The sequence below is a fragment of the Varanus komodoensis genome, unplaced genomic scaffold (assembly GCF_004798865.1).
Source record: "Varanus komodoensis strain SLA01 unplaced genomic scaffold, ASM479886v1 scaffold1, whole genome shotgun sequence".
In the NCBI taxonomy this organism is placed as follows: Eukaryota; Metazoa; Chordata; class Lepidosauria; order Squamata; family Varanidae; genus Varanus; species Varanus komodoensis.
Genome location: NW_025335268.1, coordinates 123,788,270 through 123,800,305, shown reverse-complemented (window position 1 = coordinate 123,800,305; position 12,036 = coordinate 123,788,270).

Below are 12,036 nucleotides of genomic sequence, written 5' to 3'. Positions count from 1 at the left end.
AAATATTGTGAACTGTCCTATGACTATGAATGGCATAGAAATGTAACATCATATTAATAATAAATTTAAAAAATCCCGAGATTTATCCACAATGATGAAAGACAGTTTATTTTTAAAATACAAAACTAAAATAAAAGCATGCTCTAGTGTGAGTTTATAACTGTTCATTGTGAAGATGGAGTTGATGAAGTCTGTGATCCTATGACCTACACCCTTGGAAGCTTCTGAGCTCACAGGCTTGCATGCAACCTATACCAGGAATGAGGTGCAGCAATTGCATCTCTCTCACCCCCTGAGGTCGGCAGCAGAGGCCCTCCTCCGGGAACCCTCCGTGAAAGACATTAGGAGGCAAAGTACCCGGAGGAGGGCTTTCTCTGCGGTGGCGCCCCATCTGTGGAATGCGCTCCCCAGAGAGGTCCGCCTGGTGCCGTCGTTATTTGTTTTTTGGCGCCAGGCTAAGACCTTTTTATTTCAATGAGTTTAATAACTTTTAATGTCAGTTTATAGGTTTTAATATACAGCCAGGGTGGATCTGAATTTTATCTGTATTGTTTTATTTTATTTATGTAAGCCGTCCCGAGGCTATGCGATGGGACGGCATACAAATGTTCTAAATAAATAAATAGTGATGTTTCAGCCATCTAGATAAAGCGTTTGAGAGGTAGAGGGAAGGAGGCTGAATAGGAACCAGCCCAAGTCTGTAGCCCCGCCAGCAGGCACCCATGTTTCCCCTCCAAGACCCAGCTGCAACTTCAAGGGGTGGAAGCAGCTGGTGCAGCCATTTCCATGCCAGCTGCAAAGGGGCAGTGTGAGGGCCAGCCTTAGGATCTCAGAGGTGGGACTCTGAAGAGGATGTTGGAGACCACTGGATTTCACCCTTAGTGACCTGCAGCACAGGAAAGCCAGTGCTGCCTAGAGTAGCATTTGCACCAACCAAGTTGTGTCAAAGAGAGTCAAATGTTCCCAGAAAAATGCAAGCAAGATGTATAAAGATCAAATGTCACTGGTTCATTGAATCCCAAATTCAGCCACTGGAGCTGCCACATACACCATTGTCTCCATTGTGCACAGAGCTTTGTGATGGCCTTGAAAGACAGCCCAGTGCTTCAAATAAAGGAAATATAAATGACATCAGCATAGCTTCCTACAGGAGCACAAATGTGGATATAATGCCTCTCCTACCACATCTGCCTGCTCAGCAAATCTTCCTTTTCATTTGTTAGCCATGTTGCAGATGGGACAATTACTTGCAACCAGCACAGCAGCAGTTGCACTTTCAGCCTGTAATTAAAAGAATCTGTTTTGCAGAGTAACAGCTGAGGATGATTGAAATATAATGTTGTCTGTTAAAAAAATAGTGAACATCTACACAGAATCCCAGGCTCCCCCTGGCACACACAGATCTAATAGCCATTAGTCTTTCGATCCAGCTGCAAAGCAAAGTTAGAAGAGAAGCAGGGCTGCTCCTTTCCTTCTGCTGAGAGACTCCTCACCTGTCACCTAACCAGCAGCCTCTCCTCCAGACGGTTTCCATCCCGGCTGGTGGCTGTAAGCACTGCAGCCAAAAGACCTGGCGCCTGAGCTTGCATTTTAATTTTTCCTTCTATGCCCCATTTTCCTTGTGCATCACATCTGTTCTACAGAAAGCCTAAGGCCAAATACTACTGATATTTGTAAGCTGTTCTGGGAGCCTTCTTGGCTAAAAGAAGGATCAAAAGCAGTTTAAAGGCATAATCCTATGCCCCTCACCCTTGAAACATCTGAACATGGGCTTATTCATGGCTGAGCAAGCTTGCTGCTGCTGCGCCTCACCCATGCTGAGGGTTCAGGTTAAATGGGACTCAGAGTCCAGGCAACACCACACAGGTAAGATTTTCTTGCCTGCCTGGTGCTGCATTTAAACTGGGCGTCCCTCTCTTTTTCTCCTCCAGAACAGCTGGATTAAAAGTCTGATGAAGCGATGGGTGTTAATTTGATTAATTTAGGCCCATTATGGAGCTCTAGCCTGGTTCTGAAATGAAATTTCCCCACTCCAATCTTACTAGAATTAAGGGACCAAATGTGCACATTTTTAATTTGTAGTAGCTTTGATTGTTGTTGCAATAAAGTGGAGAGCTTGCGTTAACTAACACTATAAGACCTGGTAGGTTAGACAGCTGCCCTTTTTGCAAGGGCTCTTTATCTTTTGTTACTATTTCCACTGAACAAAGACGGAGGAGAGAACGCTGTGTGAAAGCCTATGCAGCTGGTAACTGTCACTGTCTGCATCTTTTTATGGGGCCTGGTCAACCTGCTATAAGGCAGGATGCTCAAGAATAGACTGTGATCTCACTTAAGTCTGAGGGCACAGCTCCCTATTTGTGAACACAGTGTGTGTTTCACAATGTTTGGACTAGTGGTTATGAACACACTTCACAACCACTGCGGTTTTCTGTGGTTCATGTACTGGGGGCAGACTCAGTGGTGCCAGAAGTGTTAAAATGAGACTTCTTGCCCTCTTTTTTAGAGATGCTTGTGTGTTTTGTGGACAAAATGAAATCCGATTGCTTGAGGAACTTGAGTCAATATTGCCCCTCTGAAACTGCTGGGCTGCAAGGATATCTTAAAGCACAGTGTCAGGAACACTTTGAAGGAAGGCAGAGCTCTGGGTTTGACATAGCTGTGGTATCTTTTCAGTGCTGAACAGGCCTATCTGATCTTGAACAGCATCATCCCCTTCATCTTATCCTTACGGGGGAAACTTGAATGCTTGCTTCCATAACAACGGCTTTAAAAATACTGCTGTCAACTGTGGGAATCAAATCAACCCTAAACCCAAATCAGAGAAACAAAGCACAGTGAACTGTGCAATTATGCAAAGTAGCCTTTTTTATCAAAGGCGGCAGGAAGAGGGATAAAGGAGCAATAAGGATAGGCTAGTAACTAAATTAGACATATGGCATTGGTATAAACTACTGTTAGAGAGTCATTCCATATGGTCGGTCTAACTCGGGGGTCCTCAAACTTTTTCAACAGTGGGCCCGTTGAAAGGTGGCGGCGGCAGCAGCAGGCGTGGGCCGGGCGGGCATGGGCATGGCAAGGCGGTGGCTTGCTCACATGGAGAATACCACGCTGCTGGCTGCCCCTGGGCTTACATAATTAAAAATAGATTTAAAAGGTTATAGTTTACTTATTTTCAAGCCTTTTTTAGTTTGTCTCCTTTCTCTTCCGCCCGCCTCTCTTTAGTTTCCCGCTCCGTATTCCCGTTCTGTATATGTGTGCAATGGGGGGGGGAGCTGTTGCAATTTGGGCATGCACCATCTCTCTCTCTGCTCAGTTTTAAAGAATGCCTGCACCAGCTCAGAAGTTTTGGACTTGCTTGAGATCGTTTTCTCCAAGAGAGTCCAAAACCTCTGAGGCAGGCCAGATAAATGGGCATGGCGGGCTAGACCCGCTTGAAGACCCATGGTCTAAATGAACTATAGGATTATAATAAGAAAACAAGAGCAAAAAAAATCACATGGCTTAGATCACTTTTGGGAAGGCAGTCTGGAAAAGGTAATGTCTAAGATCTGTTTAAAAAGCCACACTATGAGACAAAGAGGGATTAATTTAGAAAAGTGTTTCAGAACCACAAAGTCACCACCAAGAAGACCCTCTCTCTTGTGCCTACTAATCTTTCAAGCAAGCATGCAAATATGAATTCCAAAGCCAATCTTAAAGCATACGCAGATCATATGATAAGGGTCAACCTGGTCCTGTTTAGGGTTTTCAAGGGACTGAGTCTTATAGCAGTGCTAAAAAGCTAAAATAGCAATAGCAACACATTTGCAAAGACACTTTGGCACATGAAAACTGCAGGGGAAAGGAAATTAGTAGAGCTGCTTCTACTAATGTGTTAGTAGAAGCAGTTCTTTCTGCAAAGTGATCGAGGACATGGAGGAATTCTCAACTTTTACTGTCAGCAACCAGGAGAAGGCCGGTGTGCTTCTGCCAGCACTGTGCAAGCCTGGGATTGCTGACTGGCTTGTCTCCCCTGCCGAGATCAGCAGCCTTTGCCAGAGGCAACCTGGCAGTGAGCAACCACTCGGCAGACTCTCAACCAGACAGTGAGATAGCTCCCTCCAAGATTTTACAACCTTCAAGCAGCCCATTCTCACACCTTCTTCCCCCTTTTCCCCCACCGACACATCATGGCATCACTCGCAGAGGCCAGTACACATGCTCAAGTTCATTGGGTTGTTCTTTGGAAGTAGGACTAAGAATGTCCCCTAATTTTATTGTTGTAAGTGTGCTTCTGTACATATTGGGATTTTCTTAAGTATGCTGACATTTCTTTCCTGTTGCTCAAAAGTCAATCCTGCCACTGGACATTACCTGTGGATGAATTTTGGAGGCTACAGAATTTTTCTTAGTTGAATCTCACTGATGGGGTCTCACCCAAGGACCCCCTGAAACCAACATGGTAGTAGTTGCATTGTTGAATGATGCTGGTTGTTGAGACTTTTGCTGCAACAGGCTGCAATCCAGATGCTCATTCTTGGATTAGTGCATATAATTCACTTGCTGCTTCAAGAGACAGCTGCATGCAGTAAGTTAACAGCACTTACACAAAGCTCTGTGGAATCACACCAGCAGGGCATCTGTTCCTTAAAACAAATGCCTTCCACCAAATAATTTTCCTCAGTGCTATTTGAGTGCAATAAAACATAACACTAATTCTCTGCAATAGCAACAGTATTAAATTCCATCTGGACACATCAGCCCAGTTTCAAGCCATAAAAAATGAGATAACTATCCATAGTCAAAGGGAATGAGTTTTTAATGCTCCATGCATTACAGGCAAACCCCTAATGGAAATGGATGTCTAGCTTTATTTCCATTTAACATGCATCTGTAATGTTGTTATTATTTATTCAAGTGTCTTATGCTAACTTTGGCGGAGAGGTGCTCCCAAGTGCATATGGTTAATGAAGGTTGAGTTGCAAAGAGCATCAGTAATTAAAACTGCAAACACAACTGCCTACATGCCTTTGCATTCAGGGGATAGTATACCAAGGGCCTGTTAAGAATGTGCGTTAAGAACTGAAGGGAAGATGAAGGAAACTGGGCAAGCTCAGAGCATCCAGTGAGATTCACATACAATCTCTCATCCAATACTCCTACCGAGAGGAATCAGTGACTGGCAGCCCAGGGGCCAAATCCGTCCTTTTGGGTGCCACCAGCTGCCCCCACCCCCAGTTGCTAAGGAGAAAGAGAAGAGGAGAGATAGCTATGGAAAGCAATTTGCCAGCAGTTCACTTTGGTAGACAAGCTGGGGCCTCATCCACCACCACCTCATTCCATCTGCAAAACGTCTTTTTTGTAAAAAGCTAATTCTTGACCAGACCCCTACAACAATCCTAGGAGGTAGGACCAAAGACTACTGCACCCCCACCGCAGGCTGGAACGAAGGAGGCCAGTTGCTCCCTGCCTGCAGTCAAGCAGCGCGTTTCCTACGGCGAAAGTGACCGAGACCAGTCCTCTCCATGGCCTCTGGGCTCATTGCGCTGGAAGGTGCGGGGAGTGCCTGGGCCGGCGCCTCGGAAGCCCAGATTTCACGGGCTCCCGAAAAGCTACATCTGCCGCGCAAACGATGCGCCCGGGATAGCACCCTTCCCTGCGGTTCCGCTCTTCCCCACCGAGCCCAGTTCCCGGTGGTCTTGTGCAGCCCAGCCGTGCGCCGCTTTGGCGTCACACGCCCCGCCCCGCCCGAGCCGTCCCTCTCCGGAGATCGATCGGCTCGCTCGCCGGGGGTCGCGTCCGCCCGGAGAGGCTGGGGGGCAGTGCTCCGAGAAGGGAACGGAGACATCGCGGGAGACTTTCGAGGTAATTTCGCCAGCAAATCGCTCTCCACCTCCGACCCTTTGAACGCTTCGGATAAAAAGAGCGCGCGCGCGCTGGGGGACGTCCGGGCGCGTGTCCCCGCCTGCAGCGCCCGAGCCAGTGCGCGTCGCTTCACGCGGCCAAAGAGCGATGTCGATCAGAAACATGACATGAGAGAGCGAAGAGCCCTCCTGTAACAATTTGAACGAGGACTGCCCTAGTTCACGAAGGCTTGCTGTGTCATAAACGCGCTCGTTTTCACCTGCCAGCTGACTGTGGTGCTGGGCTGCGTGGGACTAATACGCGTTCGCCTTTGGCGGATTTCAATCTTGCAATGGAAAATAACCCGCGTTTGCAAGCCTGGTTGTCTGTATCAGGGGTAGGCAGAAGGCACACCTCCAGATATTGGAGACTCAGGCTCCCAGAAGCCTGTGTCAGTTTGGCCAGTGGACAGGAATGTGGCTGGGGGGGGGGGGTCAAGCCCCAAACATCTGGAAATCTTACTTCTACCCATCCCTGGCCTATGCAGTTACCTGTTCTAATATTGCTGGTAAAGACATTGCTCAATCATGGAGAACACCTCCATCTTAGAAATCATACACATTTGCTAGTTTGTATAACCCTCTACCACACATACACTGACACACACCCTCATTCTAATGCTTTGCTTTTTGAGTACCGCTAGTCGTCAACCCCCCCCCCCCCCCCACACACACACACGGATCACTGCCTTGCCGTGGCTAAGGGACTTGTGTAGTGCAATGAAGCTGAGCTATGCCGTAAAGGGACACCCAAGATGGACAGGTCATAGCAGAGAGCTCTGACAAAATGTGATCCACTGGAGAAGGAAATGGCAACCCACTCCAGTATCTTTGCCATGAAAACCCCATGGACAGAAGCATAGAGATAAAAGCTATGGGTCAAAGCTTAAAGGACACTAAGTTGCGGATGTATCTGGTAATGAAAGGAAGTCCGATGCTGTAAAGAACAACATTTCATAGGAACCTGGAATGTAACATCTACAAATCAAGGTAAGCTGGACATGGTCAAACATGAGATGACAAGACTGAACATCGACATCTCGGGAATCAGAGAACTAAAATGGACAGGAATGGGTGAATTTTATTCAGATGACCATCAGGTATACTACTGCAGGCAAAAATTGCTCAGAAGAAATGGAGTAGCCTTCATAGTCAATAAAAGAGTAGGAAAAGCAGTACTGGGATACAATCTCCAAAATGACAGAATGATCTCAGTTCAAATCCAAGGCAAACCATTCAACATCACAGTAGTCCAAGTCTATGCCCCAACCACTGGTGCCAAAAAGGCTGAAGTTGACCGGTTCTATGAAGGCCTACAACACCTTCTAGAATTAACACCAAAAAATGATGCCCTTATCATCATGGGGGATTGGAATGCTAAAGTAGGAAGCCAAAAGATAACCAGAATAACAGGCAAGTTTGGCCTTGGAGTGCAAAATGAAGCAGGGCAAAGGCTGGCAGAATTTTGTCAAGAGAATTCAATGGTCATAGCAAACACTCTTTTCCAACAACCCAAGAGATGACTCTACACATGGTTGTCACCAGATGGTCAACACAGAGATCAGATTGACTATGTGCTCTGCAGCCAAAGATAGAGAAGCTCTATACAGTCGGTAAAAACCAGACCAGGAGCTGACTGGGGCTCAGATCATGAGCTTCTCGTTGCAAAATTGAGGCTTAAATTGAAGAAAGTAGGGAAAAGCACTAGGCCACTCAGGTATGACCTAAATCATATTCCTGATGAATATACAGTAGAGGTGACAAACAGATTTAAGGAATTAGATCTGATAGACAGAGTGCCTGAAGAACTATGGATGGAGGTTCACAACATTGTACAAGAGGTTGCATCTTAAAGCATCCCAAAGAAAAAGAAATGCAAGAAAGCAAAATGGCTGTCTGAGGAAGCTTTACAATAGCTGAGGAAAGAAGGGAAGTGAAAGGCAAGGGAGAAAAGGAAAGATACACCCAATTGAATGCAGAATTCCAGAGAAAAGCTAGAAGAGATAAGAATGCCTTCTTAAATGAACAGTGTAAAGAAATAGAAGAAAACAATAGAATAGGGAGGACCAGAGATCTCTTCAAGAAAATTGGAGATATGAAGGGAACGTTTCATGCAAAGATGGGCATGATAAAGGACCAAAATGGCAGGGACCTAACAGAGGCAGAAGAGATTAAGAAGAGGTGGCAAGATTACACAGAAGAACTATACAAGAAAGATCTTAATGTCCCTGATAACCACAATGAGGTGGTCGCTGACCTTGAGCCAGACATCCTGGAATGTGAAGTCAAGTAGGCCTTAGGAAGTCTTAACAACAACAAAGCTGGTGGAGGTGATAGTATTCACTATTTCCTCTATTTCCCTCACGGGGCTTCCTGTTCTCTCGAGGCTGGGTCTAGAGTGCCTCTACCTGGTGTTGGGCGATCGAGACAGACTGGGGATTCTGTGTACTGTGCACCCTTCTGCCCAACAGACTCCCTGCCTGAGCTGACAGAGATCATCTCGGATTTGGTGTTGAAGACTCCCAGGATGTTGGTCCTGGGGGACTTCAATCTCCACACCGAGATGGTTTTGACTGGGGCAGCTCAGGACTTCATGGCCTCCATGGTGGCCATGGGGCTGTCTCAACATGTCATTGGCCCGACCCATGAACGTGGACACACTCTGGACCTGGTTTTCTCAACTGGGCAGGAAGAGGGGAATCTGAGGGTGAGGAACTTGTGTCTGACACCCCTGTCATGGTCAGATCACTTCCTCGTGAGGTTTGAGCTCGAGAGCGGTCTTTCCCTCTGTAAGGGTGCAGACCCGATTGCGCTGGTCCGCCCCCGGAGCCGGATGAATCTGGATGGATTCCTGAAGGCCCTGGGGGATTTCCCAGTTGATAAGGCTGATGCTCCTGTCGATGCCTTGGTTGAACTGTGGAATGGGGAAATGACCAGGGCTATTGACACGATTGCTCCTAAGCATCCTCTCTCACCTGGCAGAGCCCGTTCATCCCCCTGGTATACACCTGAATTACAGCCGATGAAGCAGGTTGGGAGATGTCTAGAGCGTAGGTGGAGGAAATCATGGGATGAATCTGACCGAACACACTTAAGAGCCCATTATCGGGCCTATGCTGTGGTGGTGAGGGCGGCGAAAAAGAAATTCTTTTCCGCTTCCATTGCCTCCTCACAATGCCGTCCGGCGGAGCTCTTTTGGGTGGTACAGGGGCAGATTCATCCGGGCCCCAAGAAAGACCTTGTGCCACCCTCGATGGCCCGCTGTGACAACTTTGCCACACATTTCAAGGAGAAAATTGCTCAGATTCATCACAAGCTGGACTCTATTTATTTATTATTTATTTAGGGAACTTCTATGCTGCCCCATTCGCCGAGGCCTCGGGGCAGCTCACAATCATAAGTAACATAATATAAAACAAAATAAGTTAACAGTATAAATTAAGTCACACTGGCCAAAGAATAAAATAAATAAATATTAACAATTAAAATAATGTTTGAATAAAAAGGTCTCCGCCTGGCGCCAAAAAACAAATAGCGACGGCACCAGGCGGACCTCTCTGGGGAGCACATTCCATAGATTGGGCGCCACCGCAGAGAAAGCCCTCCTCCGAGTACTTACCTTCCTAATTTCCTTCATGGAGGGTTCCCGGAGAAGGGCCTCTCCCGCTGATCTCAAGGGGCGGGCAGGCATATATGGACATAAGCACTCCTTCAGGTAACCAGGTCCCAAGCCGTTAAGGGCTTTATAGGTGATAACCAACACCTTGAATTGGGCCCGGACTTCAATGGGAAGCCAGTGAAGCTGACGGAGAACAGGAGTCATGTGAACATAACGCCCAGTCCCAGTCAGCAGCCTGGCAGCTCTATTTTGAACTAATTGAAGTATCCGGACCATCTTCAAGGGCAGCCCCATGTAGAGCGTGTTACAGAAGTCAAGTCGGGAAGTCACCAACGTGTGTGTCACTGTTGCCAGGTGACTCAGAACCTTCTGGGGAGGTGCCAATGTTGCCGTCTGGTCCAAAATTGATGGATGAGTTTCAGTTGTTGCAGCCTGATGATGTGGACAAGATGCTTGAACAAGTACATCCTACCACCTGCTTACTGGACCCTTGCCCATCTTGGCTACTTGAGAAAGCCAAGGACGGGATAGGGACTTGGATCCTGGAGGTTGTCAACGCCTCTCTAAGGGATGGCCGGGTACCTGCCCCTTTAAAGGAGGTGGTAGTCCAGCTAGTCCTAAAGAAGGCATCCCTGGATCCAGAGATGGCCACCAATTATAGACTGGTGGCCAACATCCCGTGCCTGGGCAAAGTGTTAGAGTGGGTGGTGGCGGGACAACTCCAAGCACTCTTGGATGAAACTGATTATCTGGACCCATTTCAGTCCGGCTTCAGACCCAGGTATGGTACTGAATCTGCCTTGGTCACCCTGTATGATGACCTGTGCAGGGAGAGAGACAGGGGGAGTGCGTCCCTGTTGGTTCTCCTGGACCTCTTGGCGGCTTTCGATACCATCGACCATGGTATCCTTCTGGATAGGCTAGCGGGGTTGGGAGTTGGAGGCACTGCTTCGCAGTGGTTCCACTCCTATCTCAATGGCCAATTCCAGAAGGTGGTGCTGGGGGACTATGGCTCTGCGCCATGGCAGTTATGCCATGGAGTTCTGCAGGGGTCCATTTTGTCCCCCTTGCTATTTAACATCTACATGAAACCGCTGGGAGAGGTCATTAGGAGGTGTGGGCTGCGGAATCATCAGTACACTGATGATACCCAGCTCTACCTCTCGTTTTCAACTAATCCAGGTGAGGCAGTGGCTGTACTGAATTGGTGCCTGGCCGAGGTAATGGGCTGGATGAGGGCCAATAAACTGAAGCTCAATCCAGACAAGATGGAGGTCCTGTTAGTAGGTGGGTCAGGCTTCGGGATGGGGGACCTGGACCTTGTCCTGAATGGGGTTGCACTCCCTCTTAGGGACAGGGTTCGCAGCTTGGGAGTGCTCCTCGACCCTGAGCTGTCTCTAGAAGCTCAGGTGATGGCGGTGGCAAGGAGCGCCTTCCTTCAGCTTCGGCTGATACATCAGCTGCATCCCTTCCTGGAGAACGACTGCCTGGCGACAGTGACACACGCGCTGGTAACTTTCCGATTAGACTTCTGTAACACGCTCTACGTGGGGCTGCCCTTGAAGACGGTCCAGATACTTCAATTAGTGCAAAACAGAGCTGCCAGGTTGCTGACGGGGACTGGGCGTTGTTCTCACTTAACCCCAGTCCTCCGTCAGCTTCACTGGTTTCCCATTGAAGTCCGGGCCCAATTCAAGGCGTTGGTTATCACCTATAAAGCCCTTAACGGCTTGGGACCTGGTTATCTAAAGGAGCGCTTGCGTCCATATATGCCCTCCCACCCCCTGAGATCGGCGGCAGAAGCCCTTCTCCGGGAGCCCTCCGTGAAAGGTATTAGGAGGGTGAGTACCCGGAGGAGGACCTCCTCTGTGGTGGCGCCCCACCTATGGAATGCACTCCCCAGAGAGGTCCACCTGGCACTGTCATTATTTGTTTTTCGGCGCCAGGCCAAGACCTTTTTATTTAAATGCTATTTTAACTGTTAATTGTTGTTTTTATTAATTTATTATACATCTGCCAAGATGTATTCGAATTTTTAAACTTTATTCAATATTTGTTTATTTGCTTTGTAAGCCGCCCCGAGGCTTGTTGCAAAGGGGACAGCATAAAAATGCTTTAAATAAATAAATAAATATTCCAGCTGAGCTATTCAAAATCCTAAAAGACAATGTAGTAAAAGTACTATACTCAATATGCCAGCAAATTTGGAAAACTCAAAAGTGGCCACAGGATTGGAACAGGTCAGTTTACATTCCCATCCCAAAGAAGGGCAATGCCAAAGAATGTTCAAACTACCGCACCATTGCACTCATTTCACATGCTAGCAAAGTTACGCTCAAAATCCTACAAGCTAGGCTCCAGCAGTATGTGGACCGAGAACTACCAGAAGTACAGGCAGGATTTCGAAGAGGCAGAGGAACTAGAGATCAAATTGCCAACATACACTGGATCATGGAGAAAGCTAGGGAGTTCCAGAAAAACATCTACTTCTGCTTCTTGACCCGCATACAGGTTTCTCAAGAGACAAATAAG